At 38.7% G+C, this 25,216-nt stretch overlaps 1 protein-coding gene across 3 annotated transcripts in view; it reads left to right on the forward strand.

Moving 5' to 3' along the window:
* The first annotated feature begins 5,103 nt into the window (after positions 1-5,103).
* Positions 5,104-25,216, forward strand: part of LOC126342147 (ankyrin-1-like) — a 279,165-nt gene continuing 259,052 nt past the window's right edge. Inside the window, exon 1 of one of the 3 annotated variants that reach the window (XM_050001830.1) lies at positions 5,104-5,448. The gene's annotated coding sequence lies outside the window, so the exon portion shown is untranslated. The remainder of the gene's footprint in view (positions 5,449-25,216) is intronic. The other 2 variants (XM_050001829.1, XM_050001831.1) reach the window with 2 other exon arrangements.

Here is a 25,216-nt window from a genome sequence, read left to right on the forward strand (position 1 = left end):
CAGCAGGAGATGAGATCAAACACAGTTTAAAATGTAGTAGCAAAAACAAATCTGAATCCCAAATTTGTGGGCACTACAATGGAAAATAATTTTATAAACTTGCGATAAGATCAACAACCATAGAAGTAAATGCTACTAAGGAGCTGTATACACTGAAAAATGTTTTTAACATTATTGGTTTAAACTATCATTAGCAACATTTATTAATTCTGTTCATTTCATAATAAACAACACTGTGACACTGTAAGGAAATAATGCAACTGTTGCATAATTACACACTGTAAAGTAAAAATCATTTCAACTGTGCTCATATTTATGTTTTGACACCTTCCATAAAATTCATATCTCCTACACTTGGATCCTTAGGAACATGAAAAATATTAAAGTTTAGTATTACACAACAGGTGGTCAGAAATATCAGCATCATAATTGTCATAATATTTTGGCCTGAGTATACACCATTTGCATATTGTGTAGTAGATTGCAAATGGTGAATCATGAAAGGGTATTTCAAAATCTCCATATAAATGGTGGAATGAGAATCGTGAATTCCCAGTTACAGTAGAAACAAAATTTTCCTAAGGAATACATTTAAAATAAACTATGAGAAAACGATAACTATACAATTTCTTAAAACGAAGGATTATAATTTGTATCGAACAACTGAGCTACTCTCATTTACTAATGACATACGGCTTCAATAGGCAAACATTCTTGGAAATTACCGATAGAATTAAGGTTTCTTTTTACTTGCAACTTGCAGGATCAGAGGATTTCTGACAATGCCGACTACTCCTCACTAAATACGAATATCCGACAGATTTCAGGTTATTGACGAGAGCCTAGTTCTTCGTCGGTTCTACAAAAGCCTATTAATTGGCCTGTGCATTCAACTTTAAAATCATCAGCATACTTTTTCGTAATATTCTCGAATTCACTCATTACAACACTGAAGCTCAGAGAAAGCAGAACCAAGCATCACAAAAGCACAGCATTTAATAAATTACATGCTTTTATAAAAACCAGATAATTGGCCTTTGTGTGCGACTTTAAAATGATTAACATATTGTTTCATAATATTCTCAGATTCACTCATTACGACAGAGGAGCTATGGGCAAAGAGAAGGAAACGCTACAAAAGCACAGCACTTCGTTAATTTCACGCGTGATAATCGCCTGTATCGAACGGTAACGAAAGTCGATACAAGCTCGTTGTGAACTCGATATTGCGCGTGACGTCAAAACGACATCACGTTTGCGGGAACTGTTATGAAACGAGAGAGTGTTTTCCGACAGTACGCACTTGGCTGTTTTGACGTAAGAAACAATAACAAAACGGAACAGCAGTAACGAAATAACAAGAAGCAGCAACAAACAACAAAAGCAGTTATATGGAGCACAAGGCAAACATCAACATGAATGGCGTCTTCCAACAGGATGCCTCGTCACGTGAAACCAACTTCCGGTCAGTAAACGTCAAAACAGCCAAGTGCGTACTGTCGGGAGACACTCCCCTGTCGGGAGACACTCCCTATGAAACGAGCATTACACGTTATGATTGGCTGTGGTTGCAACAGACACTAACACAAGGAAGAATATTTTAACAGAAGAAAAAGTATTATGCCACCAACTGTTTTACACTTACGACGGTTTCTAATTTGTGGAGGCTGCAACCTCTTTTAATAGCTTGCTGTATACCCGCTTGGTGTTTGCCTATCATGTCAGTTTGTGGTCTAGGTGTATGATTAGTTGCCTGACTGAGCATACTTAGTAAGTCCCTCACTGCGTTTGTAATGGAAAATAGAAACAGCTTTAACTTCTGTTTTATTTAAAGTATGGATGTTTTATGAAAGAAGTTAAAGAGTACGTATTATGCCTCCTGCCTTCCCCACCTTAAACACGAAGCAATATTTGGGGTAATTTGGTAGCAGCTAAGCGAGTTTTCGGAATGCAAAAACACGTATTTAGAGCTATAAAGGGAGTAAACATAGAAACTCTTGTAACCCCCTGTTTAAGAGTTTAGTTATTACACCTTTACTGTGTATATACATCATGGGGACCCGATTTTTAAAAGCTGGCGTAATGAACGAAGGGAATAGACTATTTAAACAGTGACAGTTGTCACTACGATGATAATATTGCTGTCATTGCAGTGTGAAGACTCGTTTGGGCAGCCCTCCACGCTATTCTATGCAGTGCAAGCCTCTTAATCTCGAAATAACTGTTGCAACTTATATCATTTCGAACCTGTTAACCGATTCCATCTCTTTAGCAGCGTACAGTATGCAAAAATAATTAAATTCCAGCAGTATGGCCACACGAGAAACAAAAAAATAACAAAAAAGCAAGCGAAATGTGAATACGCAAGGGATATGGAGCACGCAAGCGTAACACGTCTGGGCAGCTACTTTCAGAAACGTATAACAGGCGCAGCCCGGTGTTCTCTGAAGGCAGCCATGTCGGTATAGTCACGTGTTGTTATTTTCCAGTCCGAAACGTAAGCGCAGTCAGGCGTTTTAGGCGGGCCGCAAGATGAGACGCAGACCCGTGAGGTGACGCTGGGGGGCTCAAGCCAAATTCCTCACGGTAGCGTGAGTCACGGCGACAATTATCGCAAGTTGGATCGCAGTTTCAATACGCAGCTTGCTGAGGAACTTTGGCTCTGGCAGAGATGGTAACTACTTCTGCTATGTTAATAGATATAAGTTCAGAATTAGGAAGAGTATCTGGTGTGAAAAGCCCTTGCTGTCGCCAGGACTACTGTATATATAGCAAGAAGTGGGTAAATTTCATTATTATCAATTAACAGAAACCATATATACATATATATATCAAGAATGTACTCGGACGACAGTTTCGATTCTATATTGATATCAAACACACGGTCAAATCCATCTATTCCGTTTTCACTGGTAGATATGGAGGGGTACACTCTAGTAAGGAATGATATTGTAAGGAATCTAGGCATCTTTTTTGATACACATTTAACCAGGACAGAGCACAGCACAAAAATTTGCTACTGAGTTTTAACAATGTCAATGTAGAATGTTAACAACGAATTACAATGCAACTTACCATTTCGTATGTACGTTTCGTTGGCCACTTCCTCCCACTTCTCAGCTTTCAGATTCGTTTTCAAGTAATCTTCATCGCTTGTATCATACAGAACTTTGCGAACACGTACGGCTTCTATTAGCTTTCCTTCCATTTCGAACTACCAACAGCAAAACCACCGTGAGCCTCGCAGTAAACTGCGTAGAGGAGACTGCGGTCCGCAGGGTCACCAAGTGCAGGAACTGCGTCACGTCACGCTGCGCTCTAACGTGCATAGGACCATTCAGTTGTGTGGTTCACAAAAACTTACCGTGAGTCACCCTGCGTCACCTCACGGACCTACGTCTCATCTTGCGGCCACCCTTACTTTCGCAAAACACTCCCCTACATACTGTACATTTTATCACATTCTAACATAACCAGCCATCGCCTTGATTTTGTTGTTCACTTCGCTAGCAGTGCACCAAATCTGATTGATTTGATTGTACTACCTCACTTCATATATTGTATCTCCTGTCTATTGACTATTTGTAAAACTATTGTAATATTGTACTTTTAACTCCTCCATATAATTTTGTTTATATTTTGTAATTTGACATGGTCTATTGGTTCTGTAAGCTTAACGACAATAAAATCTTATTATTATTATTATTATTATTATTAAATGGCCAGTAAGTAAATCTGTTGAATTCGATGCGATCGTGAAATGGAAAATTGGTGGTTTATTTTGGTTCGAACAATGATTTTTTACAAACAGGAGCGTCTGTAGCGCAATAATTTGAGGAAGCAACAAGAAGAACATATCACATTGCCTTTTCTTTAGGTTTCCTAAGGACTGTGAGAGGTATACACTGTCATATTACTAAAGTGTATCGTCAGGATTCGCTTGAAAACTACATGTGTATTAATGATTAATGTTTCGTTTTAGGGACAGAAAATGGGTAGTGAATAGCAGACGAGAAGATCTTATGAAAAAGGTCCCGTTTACCTTTACAGTAATTTTAAGTTTCATTCGCTACACTTCGAACAAAAAGAAGGTCATGAATGTAGACAGTAATAAACTCGTGTGGAATCCAGTACCCACACTGTTCCACGTCCCTAATAAGCCATGTCAACTGACGATGAAGAGGAAACTGTCACGAAGGTTCGGCAACCCGTCTAAAGCTGTAAAACACTCCTGCGGCACAGAAGCAGCCAGTTCGATTTTCCATATATCAGTGCAAGGTTAATCCCGATCGTTAACACAGACCTGATGAAGTGGTTGGATTATTTGTGTCTTGCAAAAGCGTGTGAAGTGTCCGAGTGCGCAGATCGCTGGACTTCGTGCAAACTATTAAGGGACAAGGAAAGTTCCTATCATTTTAAGTACAGACAGCAAGAGAAACTGTATTAGAAGGATCGAGTGAAGAACGACAAACAAATTTTGAGGACTACAAGATCCTGATATTAAAACAGAAAACAAACTGCACTTGAGTTGCTGTTAAGCTAAATTAGCATGACACTGTAGGAGAAGTGTGCTGCAAGATGGAAATACGAAAATAAGCTGTTTACTCCTAATTTATTACATTACAGGCATACAAGTTTTGCAAAATGTTTTATGTTTCCATCAGTGCAGACATTATAGAGGTATATAGAAGGAATACGAATAAAATGTGGCATAAATGACAACATATTCCATCTTTTAAAGCAGAAGGTACAGCATTTCTCCGATACTAAGAAACTAGATAATATCTCATTGGATTAAAAAGTCTCTAATGGCACATTTAAACTATGACAGAGCTTCTGACGTTATTTTTTCTTTGAGGACTTGGGGTTTACAGGCACAGCATATTTCTTCCACTATCTGGTAGTTTCTTGTCCTACTTCTGTTATTACAGAAATCCTGGAGGCAAAAAAAATTCAAATATTTTGCAAATCATGTGGAAAAGGGATACGAAACAAACATCATGCTTGCGACGCATCTGACGTTCTCCTTTCTCACCGCTTGGAGCGGTAGTGTCACTCCTGCTGTCAAATGGGAACAAAACAGTGCTCTCCATAAAGAGATCACTGGAACAAAAACTTTTACTGGCGCGTGTTTCGCTTCTGTGATTTTATATCTTTGGTGTGAAGTTCAATATCTGTCGTAACAATGTTTGTAAACTTGTTGTTTGTATTCGAAAATCTGTGTTTGAGACTTGAGTGACAGCTGCCATTGGAAGTTGGTAGTTAAGTGCCATTTTTATCTGAAGAATCGTCCTGATCCTTGTGACTGCACAGAATAATAGCACAAAGGCACCGTGACGATATGAAGTACTTGTAGTGCTTCATATTGTAGTTAAAGTTCCGCAATTGATTTTGTAAAATTCAGGTTTCATTATTGGCGCAGAAGAAATAACACGATTAAAATCAAAGGTACCAAACCTATTTGGCACTATACCTGCTGTTCAGTATGATATTCGAATAACATTTCATTAGGCTGTCCTAGATGATGTGACATCAGCTGGAAAACTGATAGCTGAAGTCAGGTTACCTTCCATTCAGAAGGCTGTCGCATGCAGCGCCTGTACATTGAGTATTCAATAAACTGTGGATGAAGACCGACTGACAAGCATTAAATGCATTGGTCAAAAATGATAGTGCACTGAGAATGGTTGGTTTCTAGCTGAAATCTAGATCTGTCGGTAAAATGTAAGAAGTACGAGTGCTAACTGAAATAGGGGTCCACACTCGACTGTCTCCAAATCTAACGAAATTTGTTGTGAAGGTTCTATATTGTCTTTGATGGTCATAAACACAATTTCATTCCAGTATCTTCAGTGGTTGCATTTTTATGGGCTTTTAAAGAGAGGCTACTCATATTTGCATCACATATGAATGTGCCAAGTTTGCTAGGCTTTTTTAAAGGTTCTACCGACCATTTGGTCATTTGCTTTAATATACACAGACAACGTTTTATGCTGAATCACACTGTGGCAAAAATTTGGGGTTTAGCCACACCTAAATACAGGTACTAGCCTCTAAAAGTGGCTAAAAAATTTGACGTGCTACTGTGAGAGCCAAGGTTTTACCGACCACTGCTTCTTTTCATATAAACCAATCACAACAAAATTTCAGAGTGTTTTACCTACCTATGATGCCTATATATGCATCGAATTTAAGTATCACAGGCTGCCTAGATGAAAAAATATGCATCTGCGAAGTTGGCCAAATTTTCTAGAAGCAAATTTTGGGGTATTTTTGGGAGGCAATATCTCGAATGTGTCTTGTTCATTCCTTTTTTTTCTGACCACTGAAGAGCATGCTTTAAGCTTTCAAAGCTGTTGTTGTTGTTGTTGTGGTCTTCAGTCCTGAGACTGGTTTGATGCAGCTCTCCATGCTACTCTATCCTGTGCAAGCTTCTTCATCTCCCAGTACCTACTGCAACCTACATCCTTCTCAATCTGGTTGGTGTATTCATCTCTTGGCCTCCCTCTACGATTTTTACCCTCCACGCTGCCCTCCAATACTAAATTGGTGATCCCTCGATGCCTAAGAACATGTCCTACCAACCGATCACTTCTTCTAGTCAAGTTGTGCCACAAACTTCTCTTCTGCCCAATCATATTCAACACCTCCTCATTAGTTATGTGATCTCCCATCAAATCTTAAGGTTTCTTCTGTAGCACCACATTTCAAAAGCTTCGGTTCTCTTCTTGTTTAAACTATTTATCGTCCATGTTTCACTTCCATACATGCCGATTCTTCATACAAAAACTTTCAGAAACGACTTCCTGACACTTAAATCTATACTGAATGTTAACAAATTTCTCTTCTTCAGAAACACTTTCCTTGCTATTGGCAGTCTACATTTTATATCCTCTCTACTTCGACCATCATAAGTTATTTTGCTCCCCAAATAGCATAGCTACTTTACTACTTTAAGTGTCTCATTTCCTAATCTAATACCGTCAACATCACCCGACTTAATTCAACTACATTCCATTGTCCTCGTTTTGCTTTTGTTGATGTTCATCTTATATCCTTTCTTCAAGACACTATCTATTCCGTTCACTGCTCTTCCAAGTCCTTTGCTGTCTCTGACACAATTACAATATCATCGGCGAACCTCAAACTTTTTATTTCTTCTCCGTGGATTTTAATTCCTACTCTGAATTTTTCTTTTGTTTCCTTCACTGCTTGCTCAATATACCACTGCTTCCCTTTCATGCCCCTCAATGTCTTATAACTGCCATTTGGTTTCTATACAAATTGTATATAGCCTTTCGCTCCCTATATTTTACACCTGCCACCTTCAGAATTTGAAAGAGAGTATTCCAGTCAACATTTTCAAAAGCTTTCTCTAAGTCAACAAATGCTAGAAATGTAGGTTTGCCTTTCCTTAATCTAGCTTCTAAGATAAGCCATAGAGTCAGTATTGCCTCACGTGTTCCAACATTTCTACGGAATCCAAATTGATCTTCCCCAAGGTCGGCTTCTACTATTTTTTCCATTCGTCTGTAAAGAATTTGCGTTAGTATTTTGCAGCCGTGACTGATAATTCGATAATTTTCACACCTGCCAACACCTGCTTTCTTTAGGATTGGAATTATTATATTCTTCTTGAAGTCTGAGGGTATTTCGCCTGTCTCATACATCTTGCTCACCAGCTGGTAGAGTTTTGTCATGACTGGCTCTCCCAAGGCCGTCAGTAGTTCTAATGGAATGTTGTCTACTCCCGAGGCCTTGTTTCGACTCAGGTCTTTCAGTGCACTGTCAGACTCTTCACGCAGTATTGTATCTCCCATTCATCTTCATCTACATCCCCTTCCATTTCCATAATATTGTCCTCGAGTACATCACCCTTGTATAGACCCTCTATACACTCCTTCCATCTTTCTGCTTTCCCTTCTTTACTTAGAACTGGGTTTCCAGCTGAGCTTTTGATATTCATGGAAGTGGTTCTCTATTCTCCAGAGGTCTCTTTAATTTTCCTGTAGGCAGCATCTATCTTACCCCTCGTGAGATCAGCCTTTATTCCTTACATTTGTCCTCTAGCCATTCCTGCTTAGCCATTTTGCACTTCCTGTCGATCTCATTTTTGAGACATTTGTATTCTTTTTTGCCTGCATCATTTACTGCATTTTTATATTTTCTCCTTTCATCAATTAAATTCAATATATCTTCTGTTACCCAAGGATTTTTACTAGCGCTCGTCGTTTTAACTACTTGACGCTCTGCTACCTTCACTACTTCATCCCTCAGAGCTACCCATTCTTCTTCTACTGTATTTCTTTCCCCCATTCCTGTCAATTGTTCCCTTATGCTCTCCCTGAAATTCTGTACAACCTCTGGTTTAGTGAGTTTATCAAGGTACCATCGCCTTAAATTCCCTCCTTTTTGCAGTTTCTTCAGTTTCAATCTACAGTTCATAACCAATAGATTGTGGTCAGAGTCCACATCTGCTCCTGGAAGTGTCTTACAATTTATAACGTGGTCCCTAAATCTCTGTCTTATCATTATATATTCTATCTGAAACCTTTTAGTATATCCAGGCCTTCTTCCCTGTGTACAATCTTCTTTTATGATTCTTGAACCAAGTGCTAGCTATGATTAAGTTATGCTCTGTGAAAAGTTCTACCAGGCGGCTTCCTCTTTCATTTTTTAGCCCCAATCCATATTCACGTACTATGTTACCTTTTCTCCCTTTTGCTACTACCGAATTCCAGTCACCCATGACTATTAAATTTTCGTCACCCTTCACTATCTGAATAATTTCTTTTATTTGGTCATACATTTCTTCAATTTCTTCGTCATCTGCTGAGCTAGTTGACATATAAACTTGTACTACTGTAATAGGTGTGGGCTTTGTATCTATCTTGGCCACAATAATGCGTTCACCATGTTATTTGTAGTAGCCTACCCGCATTCCTATTTTTTATTCATTATTAAACCTGCTCCTGCATTACCTGTATTTGACTTTGTATTTACAACCCTGCATTCGCCTGACCAAAACTCTTGTTCCTCCTGCCACTAATTCCCACTATATCTAACTTTAACCTATCCATTTGCTTTTTTAAATTTTCTAACCTACCTGCCCGATTAAGGGATCTGACATTCCACGCTCTGATCCGTAGAACGCCAGTTTTCTTTCTCCTGACGACGACATCCTCCTGAGTAGCCCCCACCCGGAGATCCAAATGGGGGACTATTTTACCTCTGGAATATTTTACCCAAGAGGACGCCATCACCATTTAATAATACAGTAAAGCTGCATGCCCTCGGGAAAAATTACGGCTGTAGTTTCCCCTTGCTTTCATCCGTTCGCAGTAGCAGCACAGCAAGGCCGTTTTGGTTATTGTTACAAGGCCAGACCAGTCAATCATCCAGTCTGTTGCCCCTGCAACTACTGAAAAGGCTGCTGCCCCTCTTCAGGAACCACACGTTTGTCTGGCCTCTCAACAGATACCATTCCGTTGTGGTTGCACCTATGATACGGCTATTTGCATCAGCTATATTGTCTAATTTATGGATCTTACATATTGATGAGAAAGAGTACATTTGAAAAGTTATTATTTTAGCACTTCAAGAAGTTTGAAAAGCGTATTATTTTTCTCGTTAAGTCCCATAATTATTATTTTTTAATTTGAGTGTATAAATCAGTTTCAAACACTAATTTAAAATTTGCCATAAAACAAGTATAATACATAACACAGCGAATTTGCAAAACAAAAACACTAATCAGTTCCATTTTTGGTTAACTAGCTGTAGAATGTTATCAAGGACAGATTGAAGAAGACTGTATTGTCTTTCTGATGATGATGTTGAAGGTGCTTCTAAAGTCATGACAGTATGTTGCTCAGGAATCCAGCAGGTGTTTTTAGGAGTTGGCCAATGGAAGGAACTAGCAGACCATGTGGGTGCATAAAACTGATGATCACATCTTGTTTTCATGTGAAACTTCACACATTTTTCCAACCCACCAAAAATTGTGATACACATGTGCAACATACTGTCCTGGCTGTTAACTTGCAATTGAGATTCCTGGAATTTCATCATCTGCTTCAGAGGCATTAACTATGAATGCTGTTGCAATATTGGAAACGCTGCTTACTCAAAGCTGATTACAAGTAATTGTCTAAAATTGATTATTTTCTCTTGTTCCAGATATTGTATCTCTCATGTCAAACCTTGTTTTTCAAAATCTTCTTTTGGTACATAAAAAAAACCTTGATGTCTGGAATACTATCATCACAGAATTTGAGTAAATCATATGGAGTCAATATTTGGGGCTTCTGCAAACTAGCACGGGCTGCTAGTCTTTTTGCTGTTCCCCCAGTGCCAGCACAAGGCGATTTACTGTGGCTTGTTCCAAAAACATTCCATTCACCAGTGCTGCCAAAATCCTTTTCAAGCAGACATAAATTGATGGAATTTCTGAAATTTTTGTACTAAGTAATGAACCATCACTAAAGAAATAAATGTTCTTAATGTTTGCAATCTTTGTCTGTATTTATTTATTTATTTCATCTTCCGTAGATCTCGTATTGTGAGCACGTCACATGAGATGTGGAACAAGTCACACATACAAAACAACAAACATACAAAAAGATACAAAACAGTCTTCTTTAAATATATAAAAAATGTTCTACATAACTGCATATAGTTAATATAAAGTTTAGAGGAAAAACAGATATTGTACATATAACAGCAGATTTCTTTGAGTGTTAATACAAAATTTCATGTTTTAATTTGGAGAAAAATTGCAAGCACATTTCTTTGTTAACAAAATGGATAATTCTATCTAAATGCTATTTCCCTTTTTGCATCATAAAACTCTTCTAATGCACAGACAGACATATTTAACAAATATTCCTTTAGTTTTGCTTTAAAAAGAGATTCATTTTCTCTTAAATATACTATTAGCTTTATTTGAAAGGCATGCACAGCAATGATTATCATGACAGAGACAATTGATGATCATACAAATGTTAATAGTCTGACATTCTTTGCCACCAAAATAGATAACAAATGGATGTAATGTGGCCTGATTATGCTCCTAATGAAATCCTTGCACAGCATCTTGAATAATGAATGAATAATTCTTAGACTTGCAACCAGCAAATGGTTTACCCGACGGGAAGCCCTAGTCACACGGAATTTACATTTTTATCAGTATTAGTAATTCATTTTCTGCAGTGTTTCTTTTTAGCTGCTTAAAGTATAAACTTTAGCGTTTCGTCACAAAGTGATGGCTTCTTAAACCAGTAATTTTCGAAATCAGTGCCTCCATGAAATCTTCCACAGTGCATTGACACTGTCTGTCTGTCTGTCAGTGTGGACCCATTGCTTTTATTGCATTGTTTCTTCAGGGTCGTCATTTTTGAAAGTGCCCTCAAAAAAAGCCTTTTGTTCTGGACATTCCTCTCAGTGTTGCAGCATACAATCTTTTGATTCCAAACTGCATACAGTTTTCTTTCTCAGAACCTTGTAGTTGTCTTGGAAGCATGTTTCTGAAGCCAACATTAATTTGACATTTTGAAGAATTTCACATACACATACAGAATGTGATCCAGATGCACCAACTGCAGTACACTATTTCCATCTAAGCTCACACAATTTTGAGAATCTCAATTGATTTCCACATTGCTTACAATAAATAATGAATATTTCTTTCAGATTACAAAGGAGCAGATGTTTCTGCTTGTGAATCTGTTTCCCATTTATTCTTACTGCAACACAATCCTTTTAGATTGGGCATAAACATGAAAACTTACCATCTCCAAAACAAGTGAGGACATTTTGTTTTACTTCATCATTGAGCTTTTCTCCTTTTTGGTTGGCAGATGCTGCCAAAATTCCATCTTCCATTCTAGTTTTCTAGACTTCTTCACCATTTTAGTTGAAACAGCAAATTCCTTAGCCATTTTTTAAATAGTCCAGCTGTTTGGGCCAGGGTCAAAATATGAACTTTACTGATATTTCTTGAAGTCTGAAGCTTATGTTCTTCAATTAAGATGTCCATGTCTTTATATTTATGGCACTCTTCTGTTTGCATTTAAGCAATAGTTACGTGACTCACACCAGCAGCTGTGGCTCTTACCCTAGCAATGCTACCTTGGGCTTTCAGAACTTCTCACTTTACGTATCCCATTGAATCCCTTTGGCCGATCCATTGAAGCTTTAATGGTGACTATCCGCATGATGATAATGAAGTATTAGCAGTAAAGCAAGCATCAAGAAAATCCATGTCTTCAGGAGATGGTGATTCTTGCTTATTGTGGTGGGACGATTTTTTTGGGCCACTTCGTGTGTACATTTGGTACAAATTTGCAGACCAGAATTAAAAACTTCATTAACAGTAAGTAACTTCAACCTATCAGACATTGCAATGGTTACTGCTGTTAAAGCCTTCATGGTTACATGCTTTTCTTTACTAAATGGGTTGTGGCAAGTCTTATGCAAGAATAGAAATTTTGTCATCCACAAGGCATTATGGTATGAACAAATTTGGGCATCTTCAGTAAAATCAAGCCCATACGCACATTATAGAAGCTCCTCGTCCATTGGTGACATTTCCTTAACTGATTGTAGTTGAATTTTGTCATAATAGAATGGTGATGACTTATGAAAATCAGCTCCATCTGATCCACCAAAGTAGCTAAGTGCAAGGATCTCTTGGTTCATTTTATACAATAGTTTATTAACCTATTACAAGCAATTTTGAAAGCTGATGAGTATCTGGGTTTGAAGAATAGAAGATTCAGTCTTGTTTGTGTATAAAATATACAAATTAGGCCTTACCTTCAGCTACAACAATGATTGTTGTTTATCCAAACACTCAGATGCAACACTAAGATTGTACATTGTCAACACCAAAGATTACACTGCATGGAATACTGACACTGTGGGGACTTGCCAATAATAAAAGCAACAATTGAAAGTGGTGATTCAGCAATGTATCCCTGCTGTGAGCCTTAAAAAAATATTGCTGCTTTATAATGCTGATGGAAACTGAGTGACAATGCATATATGCAGCACATGCATTGTAGGGTTAAAATGTTCTAAAGCAACATTGTATTCCAGTGATCTTCTAGATCTTAATAGCATTTTGTGAGGTTTTATTATATTTATATTCTATACTGTAAAATAATATGAAAACCTATTTTAGTAGCATAGTTACATTCCCTAAATTTCAGGGAAATCTAATACTATTAAGAGAAACTACAATTATAAATTTTTTGATTTACAACTTAATAATTTATTAATTTGTTGTATTTGTCAATAATCCATTTTCCCTACTTTTGATAGCAATTCTTACCCATCAGTATGCAAGATCCAGAAATTAAACAATATGGCTTCAAGACTCTAAAGCATGCTCTTTCCATCTGTAGTAAGAAGAAGAGGATTGAACAAGACACCGTTGAGATATTGCCCCACAAAAATACCCCCAAATTTGCATCTAGAAAATTTTGGCCAACTTTACAGATGTGTATCTTTTCATCTAGACATCCAATGTTAATTAAATTTGACCCATATATAGACATCATAGGTAGGAATAGCCCACAGAAGTTTTGGTGAGATTGGATTATATGAAAGGCAGCAGTGGACCGTCAAACCTTGGCTCTCAGAATAGTGAACCAAATTTTTTAACCACTTTAGAGGCTTGTATCTATATTTAGGTGTGGCTAAATCCCAAATTTTTGCCATGGTGTCATTCAGTATAAAACACTGTCTATGTATATTAAAGCAAATGACCAAATGTTTGTTAGAACTTCTAAGAAAACCTAGCAAACTTGGCACATTTACACCTTCATATGTGGTGCGAAGATGAGTAGCCTCTCTTTAAAAGCCCTTAAAAATTTAACCACTAGAGATACTGGACTGAAATTGGGTTTATGACAATTAAAGACCAGATAGAACTTTCACATCAAAGTTCATTAGATTTGGAGATGGTCGAGTGGGGACACTTTTTAATATTGGCCCCTTTGACTTGGGATGATCCTCGTTCCTTCTCTTTTAACGCTGACATGTTGCACATGAAGAACTCTTGGTATGTTACATGCCTAATTAGTGGACTGCTTTCACCTAAGCCCTTAGTACATAAACCAAATGTTTTATTTTTGACTTGTTTGGTTATTTCTCAGTTTAGAAGTATAAAATGCTGTAAGGCATTGTGATTGCCTGACAGTAATTCTCCATTGGTGATACAATATCAGGCATTTTAATTTTGACTTCACCATAATGTACTTATCAGGAATATTTTATACATGGATTTAAGGCTGAATATGGACTCAATAGAATCAACACATGAAACTTTTTGTAGTTCTTTTAATTTTCCATTGATAATGAAGATGACCTCCCCCCATGAACCATGGACCTTGCCGTTGGTGGGGAGGCTTGCGTGCCTCAGCGATACAGATGGCCATACCGTAGGTGCAACCACAACGGAATGGTATCTGTTGAGAGGCCAGACAAACGTGTGGTTCCTGAAGAGGGGCAGCAGCCTTTTCAGTAGTTGCAGGGGCAACAGTCTGGATGATTGACTGATCTGGCCTTGCAACATTAGCCAAAACGGCCTTGCTGTGCTGGTACTGCGAACGGCTGAAAGCAAGGGGAAACTACAGCCGTAATTTTTCCCGAGGACATGCAGCTTTACTGTATGATTAAATGATAATGGCATCCTCTTGGGTAAAATATTCCGGAGGTAAAATAGTCTCCCATTCGGATCTCTGGGCGGGGACTACTCAGGAGGATGTCGTTATCAGGAGAAAGAAAACTGGCGTTCTACGGATCGGAGCGTGGAATGTCAGATCCCTTAATCGGGCAGGTAGGTTAGAAAATTTAAAAAGGGAAATGGATAGGTTAAAGTTAGATTTAGTGGGAATTAGTGAAGTTCGGTGGCAGGAGGAACAAGACTTCTGGTCAGGTGACTACAGGGTTATAAACACAAAATCAAATAGGGGTAATGCAGGAGTAGGTTTAATAATGAATAGGAAAATAGGAATGCGGGTAAGCTACTACAAACAGCATAGTGAACGCATTATTGTGGCCAAGATAGATACGAAGCCCACACCTACTACAGTAGTACAAGTTTATATGCCAACTAGCTCTGCAGATGATGAAGAAATTGAAGAAATGTACGATGAAATAAAAGAAATTATTCAGATAGTGAAGGGAGACGAAAATTTAATAGTAATGGGTGACTGGAATTCGAGTGTAGGAAAAGGGAGAGAAGGAAACATAGTAGGTGAATATGGATTGGGGCTAAGAAATGAAAGAGGAAGCCGCCTAGTAGAATTTTGCACAGAGCACAACTTAATCATAGCTAACACTTGGTTTAAGAATCATGAAAGAAGGTTGTATACGTGGAAGAACGCTGGAGATACTAAAAGGTATCAGATAGATTATATAATGGTAAGATAGAGATTTAGGAACCAGGTTTTAAGTTGTAAGACATTTCCAGGGGCAGATGTGAACTCTGACCACAATCTATTGGTTATGACCTGTAGATTAAAACTGAAGAAACTGCAAAAATGTGGGAAATTAAGGAGATGGGACCTGGATAAACTGAAAGAACCAGAGGTTGTACAGAGTTTCAGAGAGAGCATAAGGGAACAATTGACAGGAATAGGGGAAAGAAATACAGTAGAAGAAGAATGGGTAGCTCTGAGGGATGTAGTAGTGAAGGCAGCAGAGGATAAAGTAGGTACAAAGACGAGGGCTGCTAGAAATCCTTGGGTAACAGAAGAAATATTGAATTTAATTGATGAAAGGAGAAAATATAAAAATGCAGTAAATGAAGCAGGCAAAAAGGAATACAAACGTCTCAAAAATGAGATCGACAGGAAGTGCAAAATGGCTAAACAGGGATGGATAGAGGACAAATGTAAGGATGTAGAAGCTTATCTCACTAGGGGTAAGATAGATACTGCCTACAGGAAAATTAAAGAGACCTTTGGAGAGAAGAGAACCACGTGTATGAATATCAAGAGCTCAGATGGCAGCCCAGTTCTAAGCAAAGAAGGGAAGGCAGAAAGGTGGAAGGAGTATATAGAAGGTTTATACAAGGGCGATGTACTTGAGGACAATATTATGGAAATAGAAGAGGATGTAGATGAAGATGAAATGGGAGATACGATACTGCGTGAAGAGTTTGACAGAGCACTGAAAGACCTGAGTCGAAACAAGACCGCCGGAGTAGACAACATTCCATTAGAACTACTGACGGCCTTGGGAGAGCCAGTCATGACAAAAAACTACCAGCTGGTGAGCAAGATGTATGAGACAGGCGAAATACCCTCAGACTTCAAGAAGAATATAATAATTCCAATCCCAAAGAAAGCAGGTGCTGACAGATGTGAAAATTACCGAACTATCAGTTTAATAAGCCACGGGTGCAAAATACTAACGCGAATTCTTTACAGACGAATGGAAAAGCTGGTAGATGCAGACCTCGGGGAGGATCAGTTTGGATTCCGTCGAAATGTTGGAACACGTGAGGCAATACTGACCTTACGACTTATCTTAGAAGAAAGATTAAGGAAAGGCAAACCTACGTTTCTAGCATTTGTAGACTTAGAGAAAGCTTTTGACAATGTTGACTGGAATACTCTTTTTCAAATTCTAAAGGTGGCGGGGGTAAAATACAGGGAGCGAAAGGCTATTTATAATTTGTACAGAAACCAGATGGCAGTAATAAGAGTCGAGGGGCATGAAAGGGAAGCAGTGGTTGGGAAAGGAGTGAGACAGGGTTGTAGCCTCTCCCCGATGTTATTCAATCTGTATATTGAGCAAGCAGTAAAGGAAACAAAAGAAAAAATTGGAGTAGGTATTAAAATTCATGGAGACGAAGTAAAAACTTTGAGGTTCGCCGATGACATTGTAATTCTGTCAGAGACGGCAAAGGACTTGGAAGAGCAGTTGAACGGAATGGACAGTGTCTTGAAAGGAGGATATAAGATGAACATTAACAAAAGCAAAACGAGGATAATGGAATGTAGTCAAATTAAATCGGGTGATGCTGAGGGAATTAGATTAGGAAGTGAGACACTTAAAGTAGTAAAGGAGTTTTGCTATTTAGGAAGTAAAATAACTGATGATGGTCGAAGTAGAGAGGATATAAAATGTAGACTGGTAATGGCAAGGAAAGCGTTTCTGTAGAAGAGAAATTTGTTAACATCGAATATAGATTTATGTATCAGGAAGTCGTTTCTGGAAGTATTTGTTTGGAGTGTAGCCATGTATGGAAGTGAAACATGGACGATAACTAGTTTGGACAAGAAGAGAATAGAAGCTTTCGAAATGTGGTGCTACAGAAGAATACTGAAGATAAGGTGGATAGATCACGTAACTAATGAGGAGGTATTGAATAGGATTGGGGAGAAGAGAACTTTGTGGCACAACTTGACTAGAAGAAGGGATCGGTTGGTAGGACATGTTTTGAGGCATCAAGGGATCACAAATTTAGCATTGGAGGGCAGCGTGGAGGGTAAAAATCGTAGAGGGAGACCGAGAGATGAGTACACTAAGCAGATTCAGAAGGATGTAGGTTGCAGTAGGTACTGGGAGATGAAGTAGCTTGCACAGGATAGAGTAGCATGGAGAGCTGCATCAAACCAGTCTCAGGACTGAAGACAACAACAACAACAACAATGAAGATAATAAAAGCAGCTTCTCCACCTCCTATTTCACACTATTAAGTATCGTACTCCTACATAATTGTTGTTGTTGTGGTCTTCAGTCCTGAGACTGGTTTGATGCAGCTCTCCATGCTAATCCATCCTGTGCAAGCTTCTTCATCTCCCAGTACCTACTGCAACCTACATCCTTCTGAATCTGCCTAGTGTATTCATCTCTCGGTCTCCCTCAACGATTTTTACCCTCCACGCTGCCCTCTAATGCTAAATTTGTGATCCTTTGATGCCTCAGGACATGTCCTACCAGCCGATCCCTTCTTGTAGTCAAGTTGTGCCACAAACTTCTCTTCTCCCCAATCCTATTCAATAGCTCCTCATTAGTTAGTTGATCTACCCACCTGTTCTTCAACATTCTTCTGTAGCACCACATTTCGAAAGCTTCTATTCTCTTCTTGTCCAAACTATTTATCGTCCATGTTTCACTTCCATACATGGCTACACTCCATACAAAAACTTTCAGAAACAACTTCCTGACGCTTAAATCTGTACTCGATGTTAACAAATTTCTCTTCTTCAGAAACGCTTTCCTTGCCATTGCCAGTCTACATTTTATATCCTCTGTACTTCTACCATCATAAGTTATAGCTCCTTTACTACTTTAAGTGTCTCATTTCCTAATCTAATACCCTCAGCATCACCCGACTTAATTCAACTACATTCCATTATCCTTGTTTTGCTTTTGTTGATGTTCATCTTATATCCTCCTTTCAAGTCACTGTCCATTCCATTCAACTGCTCTTCCGAGTCCTTTGCTGCCTCTGACAGAATTACAATGTCATCGGCGAACCTCAAAGTTTTTACTTCGTCTCCATGAATTTTAATACCTACTCCAAATTTTTCTTTTGTTTCCTTTACTGCTTGCTCAATATACAGATTGAATAACATCAGGGAGAGGCTACAACCCTGTCTCACTCCCTTTCCAACCACTGGTTCCCATTCATGTCCCTCGACTCTTATAACTGCCATCTGGTTTCTGTACAAATTGTAAATAGCATTTCGTTCCCTATATTTTACACCTGCCACCTTTAGAATTTGAAAGAGAGTATTCCAGTCAACATTGTCAAAAGCTTTCTCTAAGTCTACAACTGCTAGAAACGTAGGTTTGCCTTTCCTTAATCTTTCTTCTAAGATAAGTCGTAAGATCCGTATTGCCTCACGTGTTCCAACATTTCTACAGAATCCAAACTGATCTTCCCCCGAGGTCAGTTTCAATCAGTTTTTCCATTCATCTGTAAATAATTCGTGTTAGTATTTTGCAGCTGTGACTTATTAAACTGATAGTTCGGTAATTTTCACATCTGCCAACAACTGCTTTCTTTGGGATTGGAATTATTATACTCTTCTTGAAGTCTGAGGGTATTTCGCCTGTCTCGTACATCTTGCTCACTAGATGGTAGAGTTTTGTCAGCACTGGCTCTCCAAAGGCCATCAGTAGTTCTAATGGAATGTTGTCTACTCCTGGGACCTTGTTTCGACTCAGGTCTTTCAGTGCTCTGTCAAACTCTTCACGCAGTATCATATCTCCCACTTCATCTTCATCTACATCTCCTTCCATTTCCATAATATTGTCCTCAAGTACATCGCCCTTGTATAGACCCTCTATATACTCCTTCCACCTTTCTGCTTTTTCCTCTTTGCTTAGAACCGTGTTTCCATCTGAGCTCTTGATGTTCATACCAGTGGCTCTCTTTTCTCCAAAGGTCTCTTTTAATTTTCCTGTAGGCTGTATCGACCTTACCCCTAGTGACATAAGCCTCCACATCCTTACATTTGTCCTCTAGCCATGCCTGCTTAGCCATTTTGCACTTCCTATCAATCTCATTTTTGAGACGTTTGTATTCCTTTTTGCCTGCTTCATTTACTGCATTTTTATATTTTCTCTTTTCATCAATTAAATTCAATATTTCTTCTGTTACCCTAGGATTTTTACTAGCCCTCGTCTTTTTACCTACTTGATCCTCTGCTGCGTTCACTACTTCATCCCTCAGAGCTACCCATTTGTCTTCTACTGTATTTCTTTCCCCCTTTCCTGTCAATTGTTCCCTTATGCTCTCACTGACACTCTGTACGACCTCTGGTTCTTTCAGTTTATCTAGGTCCCATCTCCTTAAATTCTCACCTGTTTGCAATTTCTTCAGTTTTAATCTACAGTTCATAACCAATAGATTGTGGTCAGAGTCCACATCTGCCCCTGGAAATATTTTACAATTTAAAACCTGGTTCCTAAATCTCTGTCTTACCATTATATAATCTACCTGATACCTTTTAGTATGTCCGGGATTCTTCCAAGTATACAACCTTCTTTTATGATTCTTGAACCAAGTGTTAGCTATGATTAAGTTATGCTCTGTGCAAAATTCTAACAGACGGCTTCCTCTTTCATTTCTTAGCCCCAATCCATATTCACCTACTATGTTTCCTTCTCTCCCTTTTCCTACTGTCGAATTCCAGTCACCCATGACTATTAAATTTTCGTCTCTCTTCACTACCTGAATAATTTCTTTTATCTCATCATACTTTTCTTCAATTTCTTCGTCATATGCAGAGCTAGTTGGGTTATAACCTTTTACTACTGTAGTAGGCATGGGCTTTGTGTCTATCTTGGCCACAATAATGCGTTCACTATGCTGTTTGTAGTAGCTTACTCACACTCCTATGTTTTTATTCATTATTAAACCTACTCCTGCATTACCCCTATTTGATTTTTTATTTATAACCCTGTATTCACCTGACCAGAAGTCTTGTTCCTCCTGCCACCGAACTTCACTAATTCCCACTATACCTAACTTTAACCTATCCATTTGCCTTTTTAAATTTTCTAACCTACCTGCCCGATTAAGGGATCTGACATTCCACGCTCCGATCCGTAGAATGCCAGTTTTTTTTTCTCCTGATAACGACGTCCTCTTGAGTAGTCCCCGCCCGGAGATCCGAATGGCAGACTTTTTTTCCTCCGGAATATTTTACCCAAGAGGACGCCATCATCATTTAACCATACAGTAAAGCTGCATGCCCTCGGGAAAAATTACGGCTGTAGCTTCCCCTTGCTTTCAGCCGTTAGCAGTACGAGCACAGCAAGGCCGTTTTGGTAATTGTTACAAGGCCAGATTAGTCAATCATCCAGTCTGTTGCCCCTGCAACTACTGAAAAGGCTGCTGCCTCTCTTCAGGAGCCACATGTTTGTCTACCCTCTCAACAGATACCCCTCCATTGTGGTTGCACCTACGGTACGCCTATCTGTATCGTTGAGGCACGCAAGCCTCCCCACCTACGGCAAGGTCCATGTTTCATGGGGGGAGGACACAATTGTTATTTAATTGAAATTAATAGTTTACTCAACCACAGTACTGTCACACTGCATCAAATTTCCGCCCATTTTCGCTGTTGCCAGCATTCTCAAAAATTTTAGAAAAAGTAATGTACAATCGGCTTTATAACCATCTTATCTCAAATAATATACTGTCAAAGTTACAGTTTGGATTTCTAAAGGGTTCTGATATTGAGAAGGCTATCTACACTTACAGTGAAAATGTGCTTAATTCATTAGACAAAAAAGTGCAGGCAACTGGTATATTTTGTGATCTGTCAAAGGCATTTGACTGTGTAAATCACAATATCCTTTTAAATTAATTAGAATGTTATAGTCTAACAGGAAATGCTGTGAAATGGTTCAAATCTTATATTTCTGGCAGGAAACAAAGAGTGTTATTAGGAAAGAGACATTTATCAAGCTATCAGGCATCATCCAACTGGGAACTAATGACATGTGTTGGTCCCACAAGGTTCCATTGTGGGACCCTTACTTTTTCTTGTGTATATCAACGACCTTTCATCAGTAACATTACCAGATGCCAAGTTCGTTTTGTTTGCTGATGACACAAACATTGCAATAAATAGCAAATCAAGTGTAGTCTTAGAAAGATCAGCTAATAAAATATTTGTGGTCATTAATCACTGGTTGAAATAATTTGGCTGAAGGTCATGGTTAAAACAGGCTCAGACATGGTAATTGGATGTCTCTATAGGTCCCCCGGCTCAGCAGCTGTTGTGGCTGAGCACCTGAAGCATAATTTGGAAAATATTTTGAGTAGATTTCCCCACCATGTTATAGTTTTGGTTGGAGATTTTAATTTGCCAGATATACACTGGGAGACTCAAACATTCATAACATGTGGCAGGGACAAAAAATCCAGTGAAATATTTTAAAGTGCTTTATCTGAAAACTACCTTGAGCAGTTAAACAGAGGACCGACTCGTGGCGATAACATATTAGACCTTCTGGTGACAAACAGACCCGAACTATTTGAAACAGTTAATGCAGAACAGGGAATCAGCGATCATAAAGCGATTACTGCATCGATGATTTAAGCCGTAAATAGAAATATTAAAAAAGGTAGGAAGATTTTTCTGTTTAGCAAAAGTGACAAAAAGCAGATTTCAGAGTACCTGACGGCTCAACACAAAAGTATTTGTCTCAAGTACAGATAGTGTCGAGGATCAGTGGACATAGTTGAAAACCATCGTACAATATGTGTTAGATGAGTTTGCACCAAGCAAGATCGTAAGAGATGGAAAAGAGCCCACCGTGGTACAACAACCGAATTAGAAAGCTGCTGTGGAAGCAAAGGGAACTTCACAGCAAACATAAACATAGCCAAAGCCTTGCACACAAACAAAAATTGTTGCGAAGCGAAATGTAGTCTGAGGAGGGCTATGCAAGAGGCGTTCAATGAATTTGAAAGTAAAGTTGTATGTACTGACTTGGCAGAAAATCCTAAGAAATTTTGATCTTATGTCAAAGCGGTAGGTGGATCAAAGTGAAATGTCCGGACACTCTGTGACCAAAATGTTACTGAAATAGATGATGACAGACTAAAGGCCGAATACTAAATGTCTTTTTCCAAAGCTGTTTCACAGAGGAAGACTGCACTGTAGTTCCTTCTGTAGATTGTTGCACAGATGACAAAATGGTAGATATCAAAATAGATGACAGAGGGATAGAGAAACAATTAAAATCACTCAAAAGAGGAAAGGCCGCTGGACCTGATGGGATACCAGTTCGATTTTACACAGAGTACGTGAAGGAAGTTGCCCCCTTCTTGCAGCGGTATACTGTAGGTCTCTAGAAGAGCGTAGCATTTCAAAGGATTGGAAAAGGGCTCAGGTCATCCCTGTTTTCAAGAAGGGACGTCGAACAGATGTGCAGAACGATAGACCTATATCTCTAACCTCTATCAGTTGTAGAATTTTGGAACACGTATTATGTTTGAGTATAATGACTTTAATGGAGACTAGAAATGTACTCTGTAGGAATCAGCATGGTTTTTGAAAAAGACGATCGTGTGAAACCCAGCTTGTGCTATTCGTCCACGAGACTCAGAGGGCCATAGACGTGGGTTCCCAGGTAGATGCCGTGTTTCTTGACTTCCGCAAGGCGTTTGACACAGTTCCCCACAGTCATTTAATGAACAAAGTAAGAGTATATGGACTATCAGACCAATTGTGTGATTGGATTGAAGAGTTCCTAGATAACAGAACACAGCATGTCATTCTCAATGGAGAGAAGTGTTCCGAAGTAAGAGTGATTTCAGGTGTACCGCAAGACCATTGCTGTTCACAGTATATGTAAATGACCTTGTGGATGACATCGGAAGTTCACTGAGGCTTTTTGTGGATGGTGCTGTGGTATATCGAGAGGTTGTAACAGTGGAAAATTGTACTGAAATGCAGGAGGATCTGCAGCGAATTGACGCATGGTGCAGGGAATGGCAATTGAATCTCAATGTAGACAAGTGTAATGTGCTGCGAATACATAGAAAGAAAGATTCCTTATCATTTAGCTACAATATAGTAGGTCTGCAACTGGAAGCAGTTAATTCCATAAATTATCTGGGAGTACGCATTAGGAGTGATTTAAAATGGAATGATCATATAAAGTTGATCGTCGGTAAAGCAGATGCCAGACTGAGATTCATTGGAAGAATCCTAAGAAAATGCAATCAGAAAGTAGGTTACAGTATGCATGTTCGCCCACTGTTTGAATACTGCTCAGCAGTGTGGGATCCGTACCAGATAGGGTTGCTAGAAGAGATAGAGAAGATCCAATGGAGAGCAGCACGCTTCGTTACAGGATCATTTAGTAATCACGAAAGCGTTACGGAGATGATAGATAAACTCCAGTGAAAGACTCTGCAGGAGAGACGCTCAGTAGCTCGGTACGGGCTTTTGTTGAAGTTTCGAGAACATACCTTCACCGCGGAGTCAAGCAGTATATTGCTCCCCCCTGCGTATATCTCACGAAGAGACCATGAGGATAAAATCAGAGAGATTAAGAGTCCACACAGAGGCATACCGACAATCCTTCTTTCCACGAACAATACGAAACTGGAATAGAAGGGAGAACCGATAGAGGTACTCAAGGTACCCTCCGCCACGCATCGTCAGGTGGCTTGCGGAGTATGGATGTAGGTGTAGATATTCCTAGCCAATTCTTTGTCACTAAACTTTGAAAAATACACACTACATGCAGTTCAGAACTTGTAAGGGGTGTCCCACGAGTATCTGCCTAACATACAATGACAAGCAGAGAGAAGAAGTGGACAGTGTTAAATTCTTGGTATTACAGCTTGATAATAAATTCAACTGAGAGGAGCACATCACAGAACTGCTGAAGCATCTTAACAAATCTCTATTTGGAATGCGAATTGTGTCGGACATAGGAAATATAAAAATGAAAAAGCTGGCATACTCTACTTACTTTCATTCCATAATGTCATATGGGATTATTTTTTGGGGTAATTCATCAAGCCAAGCTAAAGTTTTCCGGGCATAAAAATGTGCAGTAAGAGTTATATGTGGTGTGAACTCAAGAACATCCTGCAGAAGCCTGTTTAGGGAATTAGGGATACTAACTACTGCTTCCCAATATATTTATTCCTTAATGAAATTTGTCATTAAAAATATATCACTTTTTCAAACCAACAGCTCAATTCATGGAATCAATACTAGAAATAAGAATCATCTTCACAAGGATTTAAAGTCATTTAGTCTTGTACAAAAATGTGTGCATTATTCAGGAACACACATTTTCAATAACTTGCCAGTAGCCATAAGAAGCTTAACAACCAATGAAATTCAGTTTGAGAGAAGCCTAAAGGATTTATTGGTGGCCAACTCCTTCTAATCCATTGATGAATTTCTCAGTAAAACCAACTAATATAACTTCTGCACAATTTCAGTGCAGTAATGTGTTCATTGTAAATATGTGTGTGTGTGTGTGTGTGTGTGTGTGTGTGTGTGTGTGCATGCATGTACAATCTAACTTCTGCACCATTTCTATGCTGTAATGTGTTCATTGTATTATAGTAGTATTACACATTTATTACCTTATAAATAAATTAAAAACTATTTTATTTTAAATTCAGTGCATTAGTGTTTGTAAAATGACTCTTTCGTATAGTGTTCATTAAAAATGACGATCATTTCACTTGGGACCTGTGGAATGG

The sequence above is a fragment of the Schistocerca gregaria genome, chromosome 1, assembly GCF_023897955.1.
Source record: "Schistocerca gregaria isolate iqSchGreg1 chromosome 1, iqSchGreg1.2, whole genome shotgun sequence".
NCBI classification, from domain to species: Eukaryota; Metazoa; Arthropoda; class Insecta; order Orthoptera; family Acrididae; genus Schistocerca; species Schistocerca gregaria.